The sequence below is a fragment of the Lepidochelys kempii genome, chromosome 21 (genome assembly GCF_965140285.1).
Source record: "Lepidochelys kempii isolate rLepKem1 chromosome 21, rLepKem1.hap1, whole genome shotgun sequence".
In the NCBI taxonomy this organism is placed as follows: Eukaryota; Metazoa; Chordata; order Testudines; family Cheloniidae; genus Lepidochelys; species Lepidochelys kempii.
In genome coordinates this window covers 4,963,115-4,975,254 of record NC_136400.1, presented here as the reverse complement: position 1 = coordinate 4,975,254, position 12,140 = coordinate 4,963,115, and the positions used below count along the sequence as shown (strand labels likewise).

The window sequence follows — 12,140 nt, the reverse complement described above, 5'->3', positions numbered from 1 at the left end:
GCAAATTGATTGAAACTATAGTAAAAAAACAAAATTACCAGACATAAAAGAAATATAGTATGTTGGAAAAGAGTCAATACAGCTTTTGTAAAGGGAAATCATGCCTCACCAATCTATTAGAATTCTTTGAGGAAGTCAACAAGCATGTGAACAAGGGTGATCCATTTGATATAGTGTACTTGGATTTTCAGAAAGCCTTTGACAAGGTCCCTCATCAAAGGTTCTTAAGCAAACTAAGCAGCCATGGGATATGAAGGAAGGTCATTTCATGGATCAGTAACCAGTTAAAGGATAGGAAACAAAGGGTAGGAATAAATGGTCAGTTTTCACAATGGAGAGTGGTAAATAGCTGGGTCCCCCAAGAATCTCTATTGGGACCAGTGCTGTTCAACATATTCATAAATGATCTGGAAAAAGAGGTAAACAGTGAAGTGGTAAAATCTGTTAACAATACTAAATTACTCAAGATAGCGAAGTCCAAAGCTGACTGCGAAGAGTTACAAAGGGACAACGCTAAACTGAGCGACCGGATGACAAAATGGCAGATGAAATTCAATGTTGATAAGTGCAAAGTAATATACATTGGAAAAATAATCCCAACTGTAAATACAAAATATGGGGTCTAAATTAGCTGTTACCTCTCAAGAAAGAGATATGGAGTTACAAACCTGTAATTGGGGTTCTTCAAGATGTGTTGTCCCTATATGTATTCCACATGTGAGATACACATGAGCACCATGTGCCTGCATCTGGAATTTCTTGTAAGCAGTGTCCATTGTCTGGGACACATGCCTTAGCCCTCCTCACCCAGGGCACTAAGGGCAGTGTGGGCCAAGGCCTCTCCAGTTTCCCATTCCCAACTGCAGCAGAGGAGATGGAAAGCGGGTAGCGGAATACAGATAGGGACCACACATTTCGAAGAACCTCCAGTCAGAGGTAAGTAACCTCCATTTCTTCTTTGAGTGATGGTCCCTACGTTAATTCCACATGTGGGAGTTAACAAGCAGTAGTCAGATAGGCGATGGGTGCAGGGACACAGAAGTGACAGCTGACTGCAGTACTGCTGTCCCCATAGCCGTATCCACAGCTGATGACTGTACCAGGGCGTCATATCTTGTGAAAGTCCGCAAAGAGCTCCAAGTAGCTGCTCTATATATCTCTCTCTCTATATATAGGGTATATATATATATACCCTATATATATATATATATAGGGTATGTCCCTCAAAAACACAATGGGTCTATGATGGCCTCGTTGATAGGGAGTGCCACTGGACTGGGATCAGAGGGCTGAAGAACGTCTAGTAAGCTGTGCTAAGAATCCTGAATTTCCTCCAGCTAGATTTGTATTTCTGCCACTATCATGTGCATGAGTTCTTGGTGTTGTTCTGGCAGAGAAGGAGTAGGAGTGACCAGCTCATTTGATGACAAGATTGTTCCCAGAGCCATTGGAACCGGCTCTCCTTCCTCCTCCGAATATGCTGATGGAGCTGGTTGCGTATGGCCGGGTGATGGCAAGCAGGAATCATGCACTGATCCTGGTTGTCTGGATTAGGACTCCCACAGTCCCCAATATTGCCAGTAAGATGGATCCACTGGTGGGGGGGAACCTATGGCACAGAATACCATCAAGCCCTTGGCCAGTTGTGTCTGGTTGGAGGTTAGAACCCTGACCTTCTAGGCCTTCTGTCTGGGGCCACCTCTCCTCAGTGCCCCAGAGACTTCTGCGGAGCCTCTGACTCATCAGAAGAACAGGCCAAATCCTGGATTACTGGTGGGACTGATGGGACTGATGGCTGTGCTTCAAGGATAGTGGCAAAATGGCATGAACAAAGTGAATAAAGAAGTGTTATTCACCCCTTCGCACAGCACAAGAACTAGAAGTCACCTGATGAAATTAATAGGCAGCAGATTTAGAATTAACATGAGGAAGTATTTCGTCACACAAAACAGTGTCAACCTGTGGAACTCATTGCCAGCAGATGTTGTGAAGGCCAAAAGTATAACTGGGTTCAAAAAAGAATTGGGTAAATTCATGGAGGATAGGTCCATCAATGGTCACGATGATCAAGGACACAAACCCATGCTCTGGGTGTCCCTAAACTTTCAACTGCCAGAAGCTGGGACTAGACAACAGACGGTGGATCACACAAAACTGACCAGTTCTGTTTATTCTCTATGAATCATCTGGCACTGGCAATTGTTAGAGAAAGGATACTGGGTTAGATGAACCATTGATCTGACCCAGTATGGCCATTCTTATGTTCTTCTTATCCCATTACACTCTACTCTTCTCCAATACACTGTTCCATAATTCATCATAAGTACAAATTTATAATAATATATTAAAAAGCCACCCTCATTGTAAGACCCCAAAAAGGTTGGGGAGATTGAGTATGGGGGTCCGGGGAAGTGTTCATTTAAAAAAATACTCTAAGAAAAATTACAGGCATTTAAAACTGAGGATGGAAAATCTGAGATGTTGGTCAAGTTTTGTAAAAATGGGTTCGGCCTCCCATGGTTTTGATCTTACAAAGCAACGATCATGTAATGAAAATGAAAGAATTCAAACCTCACAGAACCCAGAGCAGTGGAGTAACAGTAATGTGGCAATACTCTGTATAGTTAACTGAATTTTCAGATGCTTGGCAAATTTGGAGTCAGTGTTGGCAAATTCTAAAATTTTATCATTATGAATGGCAACAACACTCGGAAAATAAAGGTTTTTTCTCTGTATCTGTATTGAAAGTTTGTAATTTTTCCTGTTAATTTTCTCCTTTTTCCAACATTAAAGAACAATTCTGTGATTCCTCAAATCAAAGGGAGAAACTACTGGTTTTTAAATATGTAGCTTATGCTTCTGTTCTACAGCACAAAATGATGATCCATCAAGTTTAAGTCCTACAGGTGAAAAAATGATGGAGGGAAGGAATTAGAAACTAAGGTCTCAATCCAGCAGAACATTTATTAATGTGCTTAACTTTAAGCCTAACCCTGTGTTTGTAGTTAAGCACATGCAACAGGATGCCCAGCGAACTTTTCCAGTGAAGGATCCAAATTAATGAAACATTTTAGGTTAACAGCTAATCATATTTAAGTGCCTCCGACTTCTATAAACTCCTCTTTGCAGATTGTCTGTCAGGTCAGAAAATACGTTTGATCCAAAGAAAGAATATACTGCTTTTACATTCACCAAAAGCTCGTTCAATCATCCTCTTTTCCCTCAACCAAAAAAGAAAAAAGAAAGGAGAAAACCCCTGTTGATTCACTCTTGCAGAGATTAATGCTAGTGGGAAAGCTCATCAGACACACAGCAATTTTATAACCTGAACAGGGAGAGAAAGAGAGTCCTCAAAAGTGTTTATATTTGTTTTGGCTTCTTCCTCCTTGTAAGTCTCCAGCCTTGAGCTTCAACACAAGCCAAACCACGTCAAGTGAGCCAAAGGTAATGATAAGCATGCACTGTTGAGGTCATTCTTAACCCAACTAGAGACATTTGCATATGAAAATTACAAACTGAAGACAAAACAAAAATTAAAAATCTTCCTGTGTGTAAAAATAAATTAATAAAAATAGAATTGTGCATAATATATTTACATTAATGGATAGTGGTTCCTAAATTGGAGGATATGATGTAGGAGGCCAAGCATTAAGATTTAAACATCTCATTTCCTTGGAATCACAAGTTCAAATCCTACCAAAGTCAACTTAGTCCATGTTCCTTCTTAGGTAAATAAATTGAGATCCATTCAATTAGCTGTCTTTCATATGAAAGTTTGGCTTGGTCTAGACTAGCAACTTACATTCGTATAACTACATCGCTTCGGAGTGTGGATTTTCTACACCCCCGAGCAACGCAACTATATCCGCCTTACTCCCAGTGTAGACAGCAGGAGGGTTTCCTTCACTGACACAGTTACAGCCTCTGGGGGAGATGGAGTACCAACACCAATGGGAGAAGTCTTCCCATCGGGGTAGGTAGCATCTTCACTAAAGTGTTACAGCAGCACCATTGCAGTATTTTAAGTGTAGACAAGCCCTTTAAGAAGAGAAGCTGTCTGGTCCTCATGGACACGAGAAGATGCCATGGCAATTTTCATAAGAGTGGTATTTTGCCTTGATGCCCTGGCCAGAATTTGTCATCCTACCAATGCTGTGCAGCATTCAGAATGCCATTTTCTAAGGTAGCGGCAATTCAATGGTGCTGTACTACACACACTGTGTCTACGTACAAAAAAAAGGTATGTTCTTACCTCAGGTTAAAACAGCAGTGAAGACATGGCAACTTAGCTTTTAACTCACATTAGCAGGGTAAAGTCAATCCCAGGCTGCCATATAAGGCTTCAACTATCAGAATTAAACCCATATATTTACTGCCCAGATTAATTTACAGTCCAAGTACGACATGGCAAACACATGCAAAGACGACATTGGGCATTATTAGGGATGAGGGAATACTTGATGAGCTGGTCTTAAGGCAACGCCTGGAGGAGGAAGTGGGGGGGAAGAGAGGGAGAGAGAGAGAGAGAGAGAGAGAAGTATAAGGTACTAAGCTCTTGGATCTCTTAGGCAGCTCAAGTGCAATACTTTTCCTGCAATATATCCAGCATGATAGATTATCTGGCTTTAAACATATAAGTATGAAAAGAAAGAAATGTCCCCATTGTCACCGAGATATTGTATCAAGCTCTTTATCAGCACTGATGATGTTAAAAAAGAAGCTTGCAGGCTACATTTAAAATAAGCGTTTCTCAAACAGATGGTGTTTAAAGAAACAATCTAAAAATGGTTATTTGATTTTGCAAGTTGTGTTTATTCGTAAAGGGGCTCCACTTTTTACTTTAAAAGACAAAACAACCACTCACCGTCTCTTTCTCCACTCCCTATTCCTTCTCTCCACTCAAGGTCTTGTAAGGTCATGAAAAGTGTCAACACAGACCGGGCAATGCTGACTTCCTGGACTCCTATCATGTATGTAAATTACATTACCATGTAAAATGTTTTGCAACAACTAAGCTGTACTACATAATTTTTCACTTCAATTGAGACAGACCCAGAACAGGTTATGAAACACAACAATTATATGCACTGTTCATAAGTCATGACAACGTATTAAACCACTAGAAAGATGAAGTGAAAGCTACTGCTTTGTTTAGGAATTCACACTTTTACCTTGCAACCACTTTCTCTAGAAAGAAATAACTTTTAAACTGAAGAGCCAGGTAGCAAGGTTAACACCAAACTAGGAAAACACTTGTGAGTGATTCTATTTTTTCTTTTTTTACTCCTAAAGTTATTTTATGCTGATGAGAACTACTTAAGATTGAGTACTTTACTCACAAATCAGGCGCAGCCTGGGCAACCCCCATCCTGCTCCACCTCGTACTTTAACCTGGGAACAAATGGCTAATTCAGTCTCCACAATCCATGCAGTCCTTGGCCTGTGCTGAGACTGTCCATTACGTTGGTGTTTTTTGTAACAGGGATACCTACCTACTAACAGACGGAGGACACCAAATAATTTAATACGGGCTGCAAGCATCCACCTGATGGAAAGAGCTTTCAATAACCATCAAGCTGAAATGATGAAACCATTGGGCTGGAGACAGGTTCATCTGGAAGACAATGCGTTAGGAGCCCTACAACAAACTCTAAGGCCTGGTCCATATTTAAATATTGTATTGACCGAGCTACAACACTCAGGGCTGTGAAAAATTTTGCCCCACATGCAGTAGTTTGGGCACTCTAACCACCAGTGTAGATGCAGCTATATTTAGCTATCCCCTCTCAGAGAGGAGGATTAACTACCCGGACCAACAAAACCACCCCCCCCCTTTGTTGATGTAGGTAGTGCATCAGCTGCGCTGCTGTAGCACTTGTAGCATAGACACAGGCCGAGGTACCCGTCCTCCCCACGGCGCTAAACTGTGCGGACTTCTGAAGAATTACGGCGCTGAGAAAGTGAAATATCCAGTATGCAATAGATAAAGGGAGTCTTTTGGGGCACCTAGCTAAGAGAGAAGACTAACAACATAGAATAGTCTCAAGGATGCTTGGCTAACAGTCCCATTGACTTGGGGAAAGGGATAGCTCAGTAGTTTGATCATTGGCCTGCTAAACCCAAGGTTGTGAGTTCAATCCTTGAGGGGGCCATTTAGGGATCTGGAGTAAAGATTGGGGACTGGCCCTGCTTTGAGCAGGGGGTTGGACTAGATGACCTCCTGAGGTCCCTTCCAACCCTGATATTCTATGATTCTATGACTTAAGGGTGACCTAATTAGTTTTATAGCTTTAAAAACACTGGACATCTCAGTTGAATATTTCAACCAGCTCTCTACCTCCATGGAACCAATGCTTTAGATTCCCAAACTGTGGTACATATACTCCGGGAGGTACGATGGAGAAATTGTATAATGGTGGGTTTATTAATTATTTTATTTATTGTATTCTCTAATAGACTACTCAGACAAAGCTTTAAAACTCGGTGGGAATTTACTATATAAAATATGGTAGTTAATTGACTTTAAGATGTATCAATGAGAACACAGATACATGGAGACGCTGACATACAGAGCCCTCACCTCCAATCACCGTACAGTGCGGGTTCAGTTGCCCAGCAACTATCCAGTTTAACTGACCTCAGAACTTAGTCAGGGTTGTTTTTTTTCAATTGTATACATCACACTATAACTCTATTCGTACACAACAGTGAAATATGGGCAGATGGCTCAAGACAGGCAGTGTTAAGAAGAACACAAAGTATCAGTAGTCAGACAGGTAAGGGAACACAGGCAACTAGTAGATCTGGAAGGAGGTATGTAGGCAGCTGGTCGATCTGGAAGGGGGTATGCAATAAGAAAAGTTTGGGAACCTCTACTTTAGATTAATATTAAAAGGAGGGTATTGGGCTTGTGTTTGTTTTCATGTATTAAACATGTCTAGATATGCAATGCACAGGCTATTTCATGCACTTCAGCTGTAATTCTTCCTCTTTCACATCAGGTTAATTAGTACAGTCATTTAGCTTGGCCTCCAGCTAAACAAATAGTTTCAAATGCAACAAGTACATATTTTACAAATGACGTGACAATAAACTTTGCTGAATGCCTCTCAGCTAGGGAACTACAGGGATAAAAGCAAACACCAGCACACACACACACACACACATTTCTATTAACTGGGCTTCAGTTAAAAGCTGCTCAGGCAGCACTGAACAGCCCCCATCCATTGCTCAGATTAAGACAATAAGATTAGCCAAACTAATTTGCCTACCTGCCACCAATGATCTACAATATTAACTACATAATACTAAGAGGCAGTATCTAGTAATGAAAGCAGTTAAATGCATATCAAAAGACCTGGGTTCTGTTACTACCTCAAAACTGATGCATCCAAGGCCATACAAGACATCTTGGTGCCTTAGTTGCCCCCATCTTTAAATAGGGATAATACTTACTTACCTTAATAAATTACTTTTTGATTCTTGGACAAGAAAGATGTTAAGTGCAAACTACTGTCATTATAAGGTAACTTCCTGATGCGTTCAAATCCATCCTTGCTACAATATGTCCACCCGATAGGCAACAAAAATGTTCATGGTTCAGCTGGAATGAAGAGGGTCAGAAAACAGACAAAGGATGCAGCAGAAATACTGCAAGCCATAATAACTAGGGGGCTACACACTTCTTTGCTTCAAGCTGACTGAAGCTCACTGCACACACACCAGGGGTCCTTGTGTCCATCCCCCCCGACCCATGCCGCCCTCCAATCCCCCTCTATTACAGGGACTTGTTGCAACCCCTCCGCCCCATGCTACAGACTCTGTGTCCCCTATTTTCTACTCCATGCCAGGGACTGTGTACACCCCCAGTCCTCCCCATACTCTGCGTGCACCCAGCTTCTCCCCATACCAGGGTCCCACATTCTCCCTCTGCCAGGGGTTATGTGTGCCCTCCCCACCCATTCTTCTTTTCCTTCTCTGCCAACATTTTTAAACTGAATTGGGAGGACAGGCAGAGCTAAAATGAGGGGTAGACATTGTTATGCTTGAATGTGTTAATGGCTGCCATCCACCAGTTATCTGATCTGTCGACAATTACAGAGGTGGCTGAAGCTGCTAGCTCTGCTAACCAGATGCTAGGAGTTCCATGTATCTCCAATTTCCCTCTGCTGACTTTGCCAAAATCAATACGGTTCTGCCCATCAATGCCTAGAACATTTCCTGAAATTTTGCAATTGATCCGACGTGGCGTTCCACAGTTATCACATTATATGCGATGAAGTGAGCTGTAGCTCACGAAAGCTTATGCTCAAATAAATTGGTTAGTCTCTAAGGTGCCACAAATACTCCTTTTCTTTTTGCGAATACAGACTAACACGGCTGTTACTCTGAAACCTGACATTATATCCAAACATCCAAGCACAGAAATGCCATCAAGTTGGGTTTTTATAGCCCCTTTCACACATAACAGCACTTTGCAAATGTTAATTAAATGTAGCGACCCCTTTGAGAGGTGGGTATGTATTACTCATCTTATAGATGTATGAATTGAGACACCGTGATTTTCTCGAGGTTACACAATAAGTAAATGACAGAGTCCTGACTCTGCGTGCCCTTCTCTAACCACTGGACCACACTGAAATTCTTCTATGAGATGCAGCCAGTTAAAGTAAAAAGAAAAGGAGAACTTGTGGCACCTTAGAGACTAACCAATTTATTTGAGCATGAGCTTTCGTGAGCTACAGCTCACTTCATCGGATGCATACCGTGGAAACTGCAGTAGCATCCGATGAAGTGAGCTGTAGCTCACAAAAGCTCATACTCAAATAAATTGGTTAGTCTCTAAGGTGCCACAAGTACTCCTTTTCTTTTTGCAAAGACAGACTAACACGGCTGTTACTCTGAAACCAGTTAAAGTAGAGGTTTATGTTTTTTGTTTTGTTTTATAGCAGCACTTATAAGTGCAACAAGGAATATGTGAAAACTAATGCTATTTCATAGTGTTTCAGCATGCACTGCATTTCATTTGTTCTGCTGAAAGGAATTAATGGCCAAAGTCCATTTGAAGACAAGCATGGACAGAAAATAGCTCAGAGTGGTTTGGAACAGAAAAGAAAAGGAATTCCAGTTTCATTCTCTAAAAAATGATTGTGTTAATAGGAAGCGAGTGTGATTCATTCGCTACAGATGACGAGATGTATTATTCAAAAGGCATTCAGATGAACTAGCAGCCATTTTGTTTTGTCAAGCTGAAATTCGAGCAAGGTGAGAGCCAAATTCAGTCAGTGGTGTGGGGGAATCATTCCACTGCTTCAGTGACAGCACCTCCAGCTCTGAGATAGAGGCTCTCTCCTGCTAGAGTAGGCAGGTAGGGAGATGCGTGCGTACACGCATACAGGCCAAATCTTCAGCTGGTGTAAACCAATACAGCTTCTGTGCCATCAATACTGAGGGTCTAGCCTAGATACCCACCCACCCTCAGTGATGTCGGCCCTATGAACTAGAAATCAGCATACTTCAGTTAAAACCGTTTCACTTAAACACAGACATTAAAAAGCAGAGAATCTGGCTATGGCTACATTACCACTTACATCAGTAAAAACTTTTGTCAGTCAGGGGTGTAAAAAACACACCACCCCCCACCAAATGACAAAAGTTTTACTGACAAAAAGTGCCAGTGTGGACAGCGCTTGGACGATGGGTGACGCTCTTCCGCCCCTCATTAGGGGGTGGTTTTATTTTGTCAGCAGGAGAGCTCTCTCCTGCCCACAAAGAGTGTACCGCTGTAAGGTACACAGCATAGACATAGCCTCAGAGGGGTTTCCCCATCTCTGCTTTCATGGCCTTAGATTGCAGCCACTTTCAAATGAACAGAGCTCCTGTTCTTGGAGTACCTGGAACAATGTTGATGGTGCCCACAGAGACCTGACATCCGATGACAGTCCTACAGATAACACAGGAAATCAGGCTGGAAATATATATGCATAGATTGAGGCAACAGCAGGCAGATCAGTGAGACAGCAGAATCTACCCACAATCATTAAGGTCCTCTCTTTACTCTTCTCCTACTGCTTTACATGTCCTATTGATTGGAGACTGCTCCAGACCCTTCAGTAACGTACACAATCTTATGTGTTGCAGACTTATAGTGGGTCACCATCTATACTGTACATGCGTAGCATCAGGGTTGGAACGCAAGAATTTTTTGCTACAATGGATGTAACTCCACTATTTGAGCCCAGTAAGATCGCCTCTAACTAACAGCAGAAGTAGGTCCCTTCTACTCTCTTCAGTCCCAGCCACTAGAATGGTCGAAACGGTGAAATGGAATTCAGCCCCAGCCACTGGTGAAATGGATTTTTTTACATTCTTCCCATTACTCCTAATCTAAATCAATCACTGCAAACTGATAACCTCTATGGAGCAAAGACGCACACTTCGGCAACAGCTTGACTAACGTTTCCCTTTGATAAGAGGCTCAGGTAATAGAACCACAAAGATGTACTACAGTTTAATAATCTCAGCCATAATTAGCCAGACCTTTTGCAGAATGCTATCGTGGAGCATTTTCTGGTTAGCTTAGTCTGCAGAGCCTTCAGGAAATAACCACATTCCGTATTCAGGGTGATCTGTAAAGGAGTAAGAAAAGCCTAAGACAAACGTCAGCACCACCAAGTTTTTCTTTTGCTTTCCAGCAATTATTTTGACTCAGACACTGGATTTAGAAACAGAAACAGGTGTGGGAGACTACTTGACTTTCTGTAGTTTGCTTACCTAAGAAAATATGTCTTGGAGCAAACAGACTCCAGGGCTTCTGTTCCGCCTTGTGTGCACTCTTCATCCCCACCAGCAATGGTCTCCTCTTGGACGTCTTCCAGGGATGACGCTGGGTCTGCTGATTAGACTAGACGCTGACTGGATGGACCAGTGAGGATGTGCACTTTCAGCAGTGCAAACTGGAGAGTGCCCTTTCTATCTCTGGAATCCTAATTTCAGTGCATGAAATAATTGTATCATATGAATATATCACATCACGTCACATCACAGGCATTTTTCCAAAAACTGCAAAACATTCTGCAACCCAAAACATGGTTTAAATATCTCCCATTATACTCATTCACTTTTCACAGAGCTAATGCACGTATTTTGAAGGTGCAACTTAGGCAATAGTGTTTGAAAATGTAGCTCTGCATACACACACACGGCAAGCAAACTTCAGAAAATGGATTACTTCCCAACATCTGGAACACATAAGTATCTTGTCTGGCTTTGGCTACTTGACCAGAATGTGTGTTACATTTTTGGCATCACAAACCACCTGCCACACTACAGAATTGTTTTGTAGTGGTGGTAGTTAGAAATGTCATGTAATCTTAAATATGGTGGAGAAATCCAGCAATTGCATAGAAATTTTCAGTGGTTGTGTGTCCTTGTAGGCTGCCCAATAGACACTTCACGGTTCAGCAGCATGGCCTCCAGGTGTTAGTAAGAGACTTGGATAAGGAAGGACAGTTAATATGAATCATTTTCCCTGTTACCCTGAAAGAGCCATCTGTATGGCAGGAAGGAAATACACTTTGTGGGACTTTGCATTTGAGAGTACTTGCTGGAGAGTGGTTTAAGGCACAGATCCAAGTTGGCACTCTCCTGTAGAACTGCTGGTGATATCGCTCACCTTTAATTCCCAATTCCCACCACCTCCGCTGAATGGAAAAGGGGAAAGATGGAGTGTGGAACAACTCACCTGTGAGTTCTACCCCAATTCAAATCAGGTAATTATAGCATAAACCTCCACACACCCTGAAATGACCCTGCTGGAAAACATCCTGTTGCCTCTGTAATATATCAGGGAGACGCTACTTCCCTAGTTCCTCACACTGTCCCTGGGGAAGGGACAGCACTAGACAGCCTGCAAGAGCTTTTTGGCTGACACTCGGGCTGGTGAGGAACAGCCAACAGAGGCATGGAGGCATCAGTGTTGTGAACTCCACAAGGCAGACACAGGTAGAGATAAGATTTGTCTTTGAATTCAAAGCTCCTGGCAGTAAGGTTTTAGTTTTCCTACGTTCTATGTTTGCAAAGCACCAATACATACCTTCAGTCACTAGAGCAGTAAATCATTTTTATACCCTGATTTTCCA

The 12,140-nt window shown here is 42.1% G+C and overlaps 1 long non-coding RNA gene across 10 annotated transcripts in view; it reads right to left on the bottom strand.

Moving 5' to 3' along the window:
• Positions 1-12,140, bottom strand: part of LOC140901512 (uncharacterized) — a 62,581-nt gene that overhangs the window by 36,832 nt on the left and 13,609 nt on the right. For 5 of the 10 annotated variants that reach the window (XR_012155878.2, XR_012155872.2, XR_012155877.2 and 2 more), the window contains 4 exons: positions 10,774-10,985; positions 9,894-10,628; positions 7,460-7,603; positions 4,253-5,614 (listed from right to left, as the gene is read on the bottom strand). This is a non-coding gene — a long non-coding RNA (uncharacterized LOC140901512). The remainder of the gene's footprint in view (positions 1-4,252; positions 5,615-7,459; positions 7,604-9,893; positions 10,629-10,773; positions 10,986-12,140) is intronic. The other 5 variants (XR_012155880.2, XR_012155875.2, XR_012155879.2 and 2 more) reach the window with 5 other exon arrangements.